This window comes from Meleagris gallopavo, chromosome 11 (genome assembly GCF_905368555.1).
Source record: "Meleagris gallopavo chromosome 11, MGAL_WU_HG_1.1, whole genome shotgun sequence".
NCBI lineage: Eukaryota > Metazoa > Chordata > Aves > Galliformes > Phasianidae > Meleagris > Meleagris gallopavo.
Genome location: NC_139414.1, coordinates 10,562,616 through 10,576,226, shown reverse-complemented (window position 1 = coordinate 10,576,226; position 13,611 = coordinate 10,562,616). Strand labels below are relative to the sequence as shown.

Sequence of the window (13,611 nt, the reverse complement as noted above, 5' to 3'; positions counted from 1 at the left end):
AAATAAGCAGGAAGGCAGCTTCGTGCAGCCTTTTCCATCTGAGATGAAATATTTATTCAGTCTATTATTCCTTGCTTATCTGAATAAGAGATGAATGGTGAGAGACTTATGAGGCCTCAGCTGCTTTCTTCAACCACATAAGGTGAGAGCACCCTTTCTGAGAAGAGTTTTCATTTTGAAGTGAATTTTAGATGCAGTAACTTAGGAAAAGAAAAAAAAAAAAAAAAGAAAAAATAGAGGGAGAGGCACATTATACTTTCCATTTTTACTCTGAGATAGCTAAGCTTATTGTCCGAGAGCATGAAAAGGGCATTGTCCAAGCATCAGTTGGGCAGGAACAATACTGCTTACTAACACAGGATAGATTCATTGCTACAAGCAAAGCAGCAACATCCCCCTACTCATAAATCCACAGGTAATATCACATTGTTATAGCTGCAGTGCCTGTGCATCCTGTCTGTCACTTTTAAAAATAGTTTTTATTACAGTCTATTCTGGGTGAAGGTCAAGAGAGAGATAGGATTGGAAACTTAAGTCTTTTAAATGAAGGTAGAACATAATGCAAATTCCTTTAATACAAATGAGTCTGCCTGTAATATAAACCTTGACCTGGAAAACCCCAGCATCTCTGCTTTTACACGTTTTGAAATAATTCACTCTATATGCATGAATTTACAAAAGACCTCTCTGACCTCAACCATGGAAACATTTGTTCCAATAAATGGAGACAGGTCTCTTTTACAGTGCACTTTACAGTAGGGCTTGCATTGTGATCACCAGACTTAGCTTATTAAAGAACTGAAGAATGACTTGACAGGCTATGAAAAACAAAGCCATTATCTATTTCAGTTCTATTGTTCACCTTTCTAGTTTATGGATTACAATAGTAAAAAAAAATGTAATTCTACTCAAACACAAAGAAAGTGTTAAATTGCCTGAAAAAAAATATAGAAAAGCACTCTACACAGAAATGAAAATAAGATGTTGTTTATCTTCTGAAATTGTACCTTCTTACGAAATAGCCACAAAAGAACATTAAGGAAATCAATATAACCAGTAAATATACCTAAAAGAGTGGAGGCAGTCAGGGTCATAGTCATTATCCCAACTGTGTTGCTAATATATGAAAAATAGCAACCAAAAACAAAAAAAAATGTTTATTGATTGCTATGAAGCATTGGCAGCTGTAGCTTTTGAAGCATGAAATACATTAGCATTGTCTCTTAATGTCTTTGATAATTGTTCAGAGTGGATGCTTGTCTTCTGAACAAGGCACATTATTTATTCACCAAGTCATCACTGGCTGTAAAAATTAAGCATGTAAAAAATGTATCTTTTTTGCTATAAAATTATATTTCTTTGATGGGAAAAAAAAGGAATAACGTACCAATTTGTAATTGATACAGGTCTAATTTAATGTGCATTGTCCAAATACCTTTGCCCTTTACAGGTTATTAACTGTAACAAGCTCCAGGGTGAATTTATTGCATCATTACACAGGAAGTGTAGAAATGTGTCTGGCGGAAAAAAAAAAAAGCTACACTAAGAAGTGTAGCTGTGTTTAAAGGAACATTTCTGAAGAACCAACACAGGTTTGTGAGAATCACTGAGTTTCTTCAGATCATGTAAAGAAAAGTCTTCATTGTATTGTTTCATGAAGATGCCCGAATTCCAAACCTTTAAAAGTGTGCTTAAAAATGTATATTTTTGCTTGCTTACATCTTTCTCTATGCATAACTGATTACTGAAGAAAGCAAGCTAATATTTTATTATCTTTCAATGACATAACCTTTTTCTTCCTTCTGGTGACAGAGATGATGTTGGATGTGAGACGACTAATAGAAGTGTTACTGCAATGTTAGTGTTGAACTGGCAGCTCTTTTTGAAAAATTCTGTGACTTTCTCAAAGGAAGGAAAGAGAACTGGAAAAAAGCACAACAGAGCCAGGAAAGCAACAAGTGCAGATAGATATACTGCAGTCATTTTTTCACTACAAGCAACACAGAAACCAATAAATAGTAGTAACTATAATTCCCTCAACTCAGTGGGGTTAACTGCAGAGGCATTACTTGCCAATCAGCACATATTGTACACATTTACAAAGACTGATTGGTACTTTTGAGGTTTTCTTGATGGTTTGGTTATTTTTTGGTATATTTATTTAATTATTTAGAGAGGGTGTCTTCTACTGAGTTCTGCAAAACATGTAACTACAAGGCTAATGCAACGATATTCAAATTATGAGGGCTGCTTGGAAAGTAGTGCCTCCTATTTAAAAAAAAATGTACGAGTTCTACTAAATCTAGCAAAACCTTTCAAATTGTCAGCCTTATTGGCACTTGGCCACCTAAAGCAGATGTTTGTCCTTGCATCACCATTGACTAGGATTTATATTCATACCACATTTAATCCACGCTCTTCTACAGCCATTATTCCCAATCTCTTCCCTGCAAAAATACTGAACTGAAATCAGTGCTGTTTTTAAATCAACATCCTGATGCAGGTAATATCTTCAAGTTTGGACTGCAAGCAAATTCCCTTTGCAAAAGGTAAAATGCTTGCAGATTTACATTGTTTGCCCGTTTTTCTTCTACCATTCCTCCGACAGACAACAACTTCCACAACTCATGAGAAAAATCTGCATAGTTACGTTTTTACTTTTTTTTTTTCAGAAGAGAAACCAAAACTGAATCAAAAGTGTAATGCAAGCATTCCCATAAATCCCAGCCACACATAAAAAGGCAAAACTGGTGATAAGACTTAAAACAGGCATATCTTCACAGTGTGTTTATCAGTACAGAGACCCTGTTAGCACTCAGATCTGAGAAACCATCATCACAGCAAGAATATATCCATGAGGTTTTTAAAGAAAATAACTGTTAGTTGAAGTAACAAGGCAGAAGCTTCTGCTAGCATGCAAATCAAAAAAGCAGCACTCAAGTTCATATTTAAGGGCTCTTAATAATGCCAAAGCTTTATGTCCTGGTTGTGTCCTGCTCTGCCATTAGCAAAGATTTATTTCTACATTTTGTGGTCCGCCACTGTGATAAAACATAACGGCACTCAGATGTATATTCCTGATTTCACAAAATCCACCTGCTTATAGCAGTGCTGAATAAGACAGAGCCTGGGGCATTACACATATTCAGGATGTGGTTCAATTCATGAATTAATTACATATTTATTTATAATATATATTATTATAATAATCATAGTATATTATATATGTCTTTTTGATATATTCTGAATCATGTTCTGATGAAACTGAGTGGGTAGACATATAGAAAAGAGATAGTAAAATGCAGTACTTATTTGAAAGGAAAATGATGTGCTCTTGCTTGTAGCACAGATGCAGCTTAGCTGAGATTAGAACTGCACTGTTTTTTATTGCTTCTAATATCCTCAATACATCACCATACTGACCCCTGTTTCTCCCTTTAGGAAATCTGGGTGTCTGAAAATCAGCTCTGCTTAGTATCCAGGCAAATTGGTGGCTCACAGTTCTGGTACAGGCAGTTTTCAGCAAGAAGAGAAAGAACAGCAAGATTCTTCCCCAAGACAGATCATTCTGGGGTTGTACTCTGAGCAAGAAGCAAAGAGAGAGAAGAAAAATAAACCCTATATATTCAAAAAAAACTGGAATTGCGAGCATCACATCTAATGTACTACTACATTACTGTGCATTGTGAGAGAAGAATCAAAAGAATTGGTATTACATTATTTTTTTTTCCTCAGCTTAGCTACAGCATTACTCAGCCAGAACAGCTCACTTGCAACAAGAAAACAGTGGAGGCTTCCAGAACCATGACCATTAGCGCCTGATACTAAAGCTGAACCTATTCTGGCATACTGAGTCAACAGCTTCCCAAAATCATCATGCAGACTATAAAAATCCACACCACAGGTTTAACTTCTTAAGGGCATGAAACAACAAAACTCAGTAATTATAATGCAGCATCTAGAGATTGCAAACTATATGATTTTCGGTATGGTAATTCTGAAACTTTGTATTGACAACGTCCTACTAACACAAAGGAGGATTTGCAAGGCATTTGCCTCACAACGCAGTCCCAGCCAGAGATCCACAGTAAGGCAGGTCTGCTATTTGCCATTCTGTACCTGTACCTTCAGAAGTCACCAGGGACAAATCATACCAACACTATGAAAAAGATTTTCTTTTCTCCAGTCCAAAGGATCTCTAAAAGCAAGCTAAGAAGATACACTGTGGAAAAACATCTGTAATAGAACAGTAAAATATTGCTAACAACAGTTCTCTTTTTCTCCTATTCTCCATCCTTATGTTTGCTTGGAAGGAGAGTTAAAAAGCAGCTTCACAACCCAGTCCTGGCCCTCCGTGGCAGTTACTGAAAAAAATCCTCAGAGCCTGGAAAGTCTTGTGGGACTTATGCAGCTTTGGAGCCATTGGGAGCCATTGGGTGCCCTCACAGTGCTGAAAGTTAGCATTCAGCAATTTTAATTTACAACCTTTCTGAACTATTTAAACAAAAAATAAAAGAAAAATAAAAATTGGGCTCATGGGACTTCTCATACTTAGAATTTCATAGTCTCGTATTTCATTGTGCTAACATACACAATAAAAGATGTCAAGAAATAATTAATGGAGGATCACAAGGTTTGTGATATTTTAAAACAGAACAACCAGTTAAGGAACTCAAAATTTACGAACTCAGCCCTCTCCAGCCACTGACTCCTCTACTTCAATGCTATTATAACAAATGGCCTAAGGTAAACTTAAGAATTAGTTTTTATCAGAAGACTTCTGTTATTCTGGGATGTAGAAGTGTAGTGAAAATATAAATACCTTGTATAGTTTGGTTTGTTTTTAAAAGCAGGATAAAAAACAAGTAACAATTTCCAGAAAGAGTTGAACATTTATTTCTCTGGCTCTGATTTTACATCTCTGTAGTGCCATAAAGCATAGCTACAATTGGCAAGTTGTTCTATAACAGTGGAACAACTTTACCAAAGACAGTAAAAAAAAAAACCTGTAGTTTACATAAATGTAACTGAGATCTAAGCAGAGTTGTTGGTTCTTAATGGTCAAACATTCTAAATCATATTAAAATTTCAAAATAAAGTAAACCAAAATAAAACAGAATTCTGCTGCTGCCTTTATCTGCACATCACAGGTAAGTATTCCACAAAATATATTTACCAGCATTATGACCAGTTATAAACTGACAACATTTTATGTACTGTAACATAATAAAATTGACCATGTTAACTCTGTATCAGCTTGTGAACAGGCATTGGTGCTTCTTCATCTGCAGTCTGGCTCAAAGGGAAATGACACTTATGATGTCTGAAATAGCATTTTTTGCAATGAAGAATGCCATAACTGAATTGTGACTCCCTATAAAGGTAAAATGTGTGGGTTTCAGTATGAATAAGTCATGGGTTTTTTGTTTGCTTGTTTGAAGACAGTTAAATTTTCAGTGACCAACTCAAGACCACTAAACTTCAGTTTGATTAATACAGTGTCATCTACACATTCCAGCCATATTCACTCATGCTGCTATCTCACCCCATCTCAAATAATGTAGTGCCAGGACTTGTCAGCATCATTGTTATTACCAGACAGTCTGGATAACTATCAACTACATCCAAACCTCTGTATTATCTTAGGTCAAATGAAAGCACTCTCCCATCAAAGCATGACCCATATTACTGTCTGTTAATTATTTCCTAGCTAAACTGTATTTTGGATACAGCCCATATACAGAGAAGATGGAATGAGTAGGGGTGCAGAGAGTAATTTCCCCCTAAAAGTAAAACCTGAAATATAAGAAAACAGATCAAACAAAACCTTCTAATACATAAAAAATATTCTATTTGGTCTTGATTATTTTCTTTTCCTACTCCAGCAATTTTGTGTATTCTCTTTGAATCCTCCATGTTTTCAGTAGGAAAACTAAAATTCAACAGTAAAGGAAGCAATCTATGTTGTATAGTTGCATAAACACTACTTTCATAAAATGGGCAAGTTAAATAACTTCTATTTGTGGGTGGTTGGTTGTTTATTTCTTTGACTTTTTGTTTTTGTTTTCCAAATAATCTTTTCCTTTCTCCATCTCTTAAACAAAAACGGTATCTTGATACTTTCTCTTCTTCAGTTCCCTACAGCTAAAACTTATTTTAAGCCACATATTCTCAAGTACTCTTCTAGTGTTTTATGATAAAACAACCTTTCTTTTCCATAAAGGTCACAAAAAGTTCAGTAAGAAATTATTATACTATATTAATAAACTGCCACTTTCTGTATTTCAAAATTAATACCTTTATTTTCCATGAAGCTCTCTAGAGACAATATTGCTACTCGTTTCTTATTCTTAAAACACAACTCTGAGTGCTTTCAACCCGTTCCTGCTGGGCACTACTAGCTCAGTTAAAAGAAAACATGAACCACCTCACCAGCTACATTCGCATACAATTGATGTAACTTCAACCGTGTCCCCTCAGAACTACATTTGGACAGGAATAAATATTCTCATATTGCCAATGTCAAACCAGCAAGATGGTGGAAAGAAATAAGTAGTGTTATGAGTTACAGTCCAGCTCAGCATGGTACGTGCAGCTGCTACGTTAGTTTTTTTGCCAAATACATCAAAACAGCCAGAAGTATGTACTTGTGTTGACCCACCTACAGTCCCGCAGTGCCATGAATTAACAACTTATCTCTGTTTGTCAGCAGCTTTACAACTTGGTAACAGAACTATTTTTTTTTTTTTTTTTATAATCTTGGGAAAGTGTTTACTATTTCAAAAAGTTTCTACTTCTGAGCTGTGGTGAAACTAAAGTGCATTCAAGGTCTGCTGAGGAATCAGTCCCCTTCCCAAACACAGCAGCACACACCCATTATCTTTCCCCATCATCACCCACCTACCTTTCCTAAGAGTGGGGGGCACCAAGAGACCTACAGCCACTTCTCACCTAGGAAAGCATCACGGTCCTCATTACCTGTTGTTCTAATAGAACAGCAGCAAAAATAAACATTTTTCATTAAAAAGTTTCAATCGTATTAAACCTGCATATTTGCTTGGATTTTATTCCCCAGAACATAGCTTGAAGGACTCTGTCATTATACAGGTTTAGAAGGCAATGCTGTAATTAGGAAATCTGCTTCTTAAAGGAGAAAATAAAACTGACACAGAAAGATGCCTTAAAGGTTACATTTTCTCTTTGCACCCCAAGGCTCTTCATAACTAACCACTACTTTCAGCTTTAATTGGAATTGTGCAGAAACAATGTTGTGCTCTTTGGGCTGGGAATAAACTTCCTCAAGTGACAAAAACCCCCAACAAAATAAAAAGAAAACTGATTAATTTTAGTAAAACTGTTTCCTACATGAAAATCCCCAGACAATAATAAAATTGCACAAACTGTTAATGATACAACTGTTAATGATACAGCTAAATAGAAACTGTTAATTATTCAAAATAGGAATAAACTGCAATCAAACTAATTCTGAAGAAATGTTTGAATTGCCTTTCTTTATATCTCTCTCTGCAGGAAGAGAGATTCTTAAGTCCCAACACAGCAAGATTTACACAGCCCTGATGCTGTGAGGTTCAGATGAAAGCTGCTGGTCACATCAGTGAAAATAGGGCTGACATCACCACTGACTTCTGCATAGAGAAAATGAAATATTTCTGTTAAACATTTAATGTCAATAACCAAAATTGCATTAAAATGGAAAAGGTTATGTTAACACTCCAAAGTTTTCAAACTTCCTATTGATTTATAAGACTTCATAGCAATAGGAAAAAAAAAAGTATTTATTTTCAAGTACAAAAAGAAACTGCAACTATTACAAAAGTCATTAAAAAGAGTCAAAGTCAGTGGTACCATCTTTCCCCAGAAGCTCTTTTTTTTTTTTTTTATTAAACATATATATATAAAGAAGCACAGCATGTACATCAGCTACACAAGACAGTTCCATTCTTAATGAAAAGGATAAGTACTGACTCAAAACTGCATGAACTAATAGCAGTGTGCTGGGTAAGCAGGTGGAGAAGACCTAGTTTCAAAGGAAGTTCCTCACCTCCAGTCCTTCAGATAAGAGAGGATGCTTGGCTCCCACCAGCCCTGTCTCAGGCTGCAGTACAGACCTGTGCCAGCCTACAAGCTTAAGCAGGGACTGAAAATAACTGGGAAAAATGTACAATCCAAAATACATGCAATGCAGAGCAATCACAATTACATTTACCCTCCACGCTTTTGATAAGCAGAGCAAAAAGCTTTCCTGGCTGAACAAAGCTTTTGGTTCCACTTTAAGTAAATTGTTTCATTTCTTTTTCAGTCATGCAAAAAAGAAAGTGCCCCTTGAAGGCAGCTTACTAAGCTAAGAGCAATAATTCCCCACCTTTTACTTAGTATTTCTGTGACCTGAGGATGACGGAGATCAACGTTCACATCCCCCCTCCATCACAGGAGCTCTGAAGGTTCACTGCCCACCCACCTGGGTTTCTCCAAGGGACAGGCGGCCCTGCTAAGGCCACAAGGCTCTGGAGAGGCACAAGAGGAAGCATGGGATGTTCACTCACTGCCAAGAGCTTCCCATCCTAATTAAAAATACATGTGACTTTTTCACTGAAAGACCTGCCACTACACCCAAGCAGGCTGGAATAACCAAGTGATTTCTCAAGCCAGGAACTTCTCTCAGGAGATTGAGTTGGGCACTCACAGTTCTAGACGAATATTTTAACCAGGAGGATCTTGGGGAAAATTAATGGTAACTCTCATCATTTTCCTTCACTGTTTCAGTTGAGCTCCACTATTTTTTTTTTTTTTTCCACCAGATAAATCTGTCCAGTAAATGTCCCCTGATAATTTTACATTTCCATAGCACGAACACAAAACCTCCAATCCCTCCAGCTTATACAGAAGGTGAGAGAAACTCAGTTTTCTTCATCAAAGGCTTACATTACATTTCTTTAATCAAGAAGCTGGAAGATAAGTCAAAACAGAGCTGAAAATTCTTTTTGCCTGATGAGATACTCAGTATGCTTGAAGGGGAGGAAGATCTGGAGACCTCAAAGTGTGGCCAGTAAGAGATGTGGAGAATAGTTCTAGCAGGGATTATAATACATCTGAAGGCATCAGGTCTCAGATGATGCCAGGAACTCTGTGAGAATCAGGAAGTCTCTGAAGGAACATCTCTACCCAAGAATATGCATTTGCAAAGATCCAGCAGCAAAGGTTTCAGCAGGTGAAAGAACAAAGAAAAGTTTGTATATCACTCTGTTTTCTAGCAACAATTTTTTTCCCTTCTGTTAATTAGGTTGGCTTTCTTTGAGAAATTCACTGGAAGAATAATTCTTTAGACACATTCATTTCAAAGTCCTGATGCTACCAAAGAAAATGAAACTAGAATGCCAGCCCATTCGCGTTTTCACAAAGTTATCAGTGTCTGATGAAATGAAGAAGTGAATAAGCATTGCATAGTTATACTAACTGCTTTGACAGTCATTATGAATGTTCAAAAATAATTTTTCTCTGATTACAGAGATAACTTGTTCCCTTCTGCAGCTGAAGTGAGAACTTGCCATTCCCCCCCCTTTTTTTTTTGTTTGCAGTGGAATAATTTGACTTTAGTAGGCAGCCACTCAAGGTTTGCAAAATATAAAAATAGGCAATTAGACTGGTGTTTGCTTTATAGCTTGAATACAGTTGATTAATAAACTGAGTAAGGTTAAAATAAGATACAAACGTTAATTTTGAGAATGAAAAGAACTACACAGGAAGAAAGAACAGCTGCATGGTGTTTAAATGCTCAGGTACACCTAAAGTTAGCATACATAGTAATTACGTTGCCAAGGTCTTTCATAAGTATTCATTCGTGTTGCAGAAAACACTTCCTTTCTGATTTTCAACTGAGAAAGTCTCATCCAACACATTTGGATTCTGTATGCGTACTGTACTCAAGTTCTGAGCTGCAATACAGCTTAGACCTTCAGTACACCTTTGTGACCTTTTCAGTCATGCAATTACATTGATGAATTAATCCAGAGAAGGGCATTGCAAAACAAATTATTAATGCAGGTGTATGAAGTGATAAGCAAATCTAAATGGTTATGTGTATTAATTCAATTCAATTATTGAATATGATTTTATTCTAAGATTTTTAGGAATCAGGTATAGAAAACTAAAATTACGTGTCAATAAACATACAGACGATCACTGCTTCTTTAAAAAAAAAAAAAATTGTTACTTGAAGTAGCATCCCAGTAGCAGTAGAATGCTCTAGACTCATTCTGCATAAGAACTCAAACATCCTGACATGAGCTGGCCTGGAATCACCTAATTCCCAAAACTATGGCCATGAACTAAGCTATAATGCTTTAGCATTAACCAAATCACCAATAAGACTCAAATTCTAATGTATCTTAATAAATACATTTCTTACTGAGGAATAGCAATTGATATCTAATGTCATTCAAGGTCCTCGAAAAGCCTGACTACACTCTCATTCTTTTCTTCATTTCAACAGCATACTCAGAAACAGTAATAACAACTTGTTATGCAGAACAAAATTTTTAGCTCTCCAAAGACTTTTTAGGGTGTATATCATAAGTCAGTTGCATTTATTTAACTACCAGATTTTCAGGAACATTGGTTTTATGGTCTTCATGATTAATAGCAATATGAATACAAAGCACAAATGGAAGAAATTAACTGCATTGTCCCCAAAGAATTACCAGCTTTGCCAGACAATTAAGAGGTGAGGTTTTTTTTTCCCCACTTATGATTAATTGTATACAAAAATATGACCTTTCTTATGGTCTTTCTCCACTGAGATTTCTGCAACTGAAGACTGAATTGCTCTGCTCTACCGTGTTCGAGGAAATGGCAGAACATTTGATGCAGCAGAGAATAATGGCAAGTACTGCTTTTCAGAAAATGCTAACACATTATTCTGATACTGCTTCTAACTTCCAAACTCTAAGAAAAGAGCATACTTCAGACACGCATTCCATCTTTACGTATTGCTTACAGTAAACTTATTGTTTAAGAGTATAACTGTAATTAGGGAAGTCACTGAAAACATTTCTAACAAGGATTTGTGTGAGGGAAAAATTCATTGTGTGGGACCCTGCAATTTGAACTACAATTTACCATGGTAGATTTGTCAATAATTAAGACAGCCTGACACATCCATTATTTTATCTGATATCTCCATACATTTTCGGCCTTTTTGGAGATCTACCCTAATTATGCAGTTTTGCTCAAATTAAAACTAGTCCTTTATGTGAGAAATTTCCAAACACAACCTGGGTTGTCAATTACAGCTGAGTCTCAGAAAGCAGAAGTCATATGCTGTGCATTGGACATGCATGTACCAGTGGCAGGCCAGGCTTGTTTCATAGCCACAATCTGGAAATGATACCTTCTGTGAATCTCTTGAGCAAAGAGCATGGCCCCTTCCCGGGATCAGGGAAAAGGGAGAAACAGCACAGTTAAAAGCTAAGATGCCTGCCAAAATTAAGGTAAAGCAATTAAGTGTTTAGCGTATCTTTTAAGTCATGTGAAAACTTGAAAGAAAAGAGTTGACTGGGAGAAGTGCAAATCCAAACGAGGGCCAGAAAACAAGCTTTGAACATAAGGTACTGTATGAAAGACTACTAGTTGAACAGTGTAAGTTGCTCTGCAAAATGCTTAGATCTTTGCATTTCTCCAGTTACAAACAACACTTCATTTCAGGATTCCAGCAATTGAGGTTGTTGGAGGTTAGTTCTTTTCAAAAAGCTGTTGCCACAAAATGCAGCTCACGCAGTACAGTAGGGATTAAACCATTGTTATTGTGATTCAATAGCTGCTTGCTTCAGGGAAGAAGCTTGAAACTTTCTGTTTTCAAGCATTACTTAAATTGGTGATAACAAAATCTTTTTAATTGCACCCACACCGGAACATAAGGCTTTAGAATCTCTAAAAGTAAACATTTATGTAGCTGGAGGTATGCATTATTTAACCACAATAATAGTTCTCATTAAAACTTAACTCCATTTTTTCAGCTTTCTCAAAACATCTGCTTCTCGTGAGGTGTATTTTTACAATTATAATAAAGCAAATTTCTCTAGCAATGCTCCCTTAGTAGAACAACAGGATTGCAGGATTCTTTTTATAGCTTTTATAAATAAAACTTTACTGCAATGGAATTAATTAGTACTTTTTTATTTCAAATTTTTTGCTTTAAATATTAATGCCACAACACTTGACAGGGCTGCTATAATACTAGCATGTGAAACAAAAGAATTCTGGAAAACATATTTTTAAAGTGTTTAAGAGGAACAATTTATGTTCTATAATTTATAATGTAAAATTAATACTTGACAAGGCCCAAGTGTCGTTGGAAAACTGCATATATAGAAAAGCACCACAGTATTAAGGTGTCAAGTTGCTAAAAGATTGGTAGCACTTCTTAAACACTCAATGGGAAAACTGATTTGAAAAGGATTTAATACTTTGAGAAGCAACATTATGGGTAATTATAACAAGTTTTGGTACCAATTCTTTAGATAAGGTACGTGATATTGCAAAAAAAAATTTATAGGCAAAATATAATGCCAATATTCTGCCTAAGTGGCATTTGCTACATGATCCATTTAGACACTTCCACAAAACAGCTTGAACTCTTTTTTTTCCTCCCCAAATAAGATTTACAACAAATTTTGTCTGCTAGTCTTTATTTTGTAAACCTCAACAAACTTTGGAGAGCTTGTTTGCATAAACTGGGTAGCAGGAATCAGAACAAATACCCAATCAATTATCAGTGTCTGAACCAAAGAGATGAAGATTCGCATATGGTGTTCTTCAGTACCAGTAATCATCATCCACGTTCTAGCATGGTAAGCAAAAACAAAAACGCTATGTCCTTAATCGAGACAAAATGATTATATGACAAACACTGACTTCAGACTGCTTAGTCTGATCTGTGACAGAGTAATGGATACCAAATAATTGGGATCAAAAAGGACACTGTTCTCCTTCAAGTATCATAGACAGCTGTCAATATTTCATAAATGTTAACATTTTAAAATATTCTTAGTCATTACTATTTTTTATTTTGGTTGCTAAATTGGCAGTTTGGATATTACTTTGCATGGAAATTCTGAACATTCACTGGCACAAAAATTTGCATGATTTTGCAAGATTTTTTTCCTAGAGGATAGTTGGAAAACTGGTCGTTAACAAGTATTTGAGAGTGATCTCCTCAGGATAGTTCCACTAGGAAATGCTCTTTCCCTGGGAGGAGTTGAAAGCATAGTTACCTGAAATCACATCAGTAAAAAAAAAAAAAACAAAAACCAAACAAAAACTAGAATCACTCATCAGTTCATTCAATACAACAGTTCCCTCTTGAAGTCTGCAGTTCCCTCTGAGTTGCAGGTGATAATCTGCCAATTGCTACAGGAAGCACTGTGTACTACAGCTGGGCAGACTGGCTTTGTCACAAATTTCAGATCCAAAAGTGAAATTCTGCATAGTCCCCTCAAAATTAAATGATTGTTAAACAGTGTTACTAAACATGGTATACTGCTTCACACTTGTGTGTTAATTACACTTTTTTTTTTTTTTTTCTTCAGTAAAGAC

At 35.8% G+C, this 13,611-nt stretch overlaps 1 long non-coding RNA gene across 1 annotated transcript in view; it reads right to left on the bottom strand.

Annotated features, from left to right (window-relative positions):
* The window catches only part of LOC146543627 (uncharacterized), a 355,365-nt gene that overhangs the window by 187,093 nt on the left and 154,661 nt on the right, over positions 1 to 13,611 (bottom strand). The window lies entirely within an intron of this gene.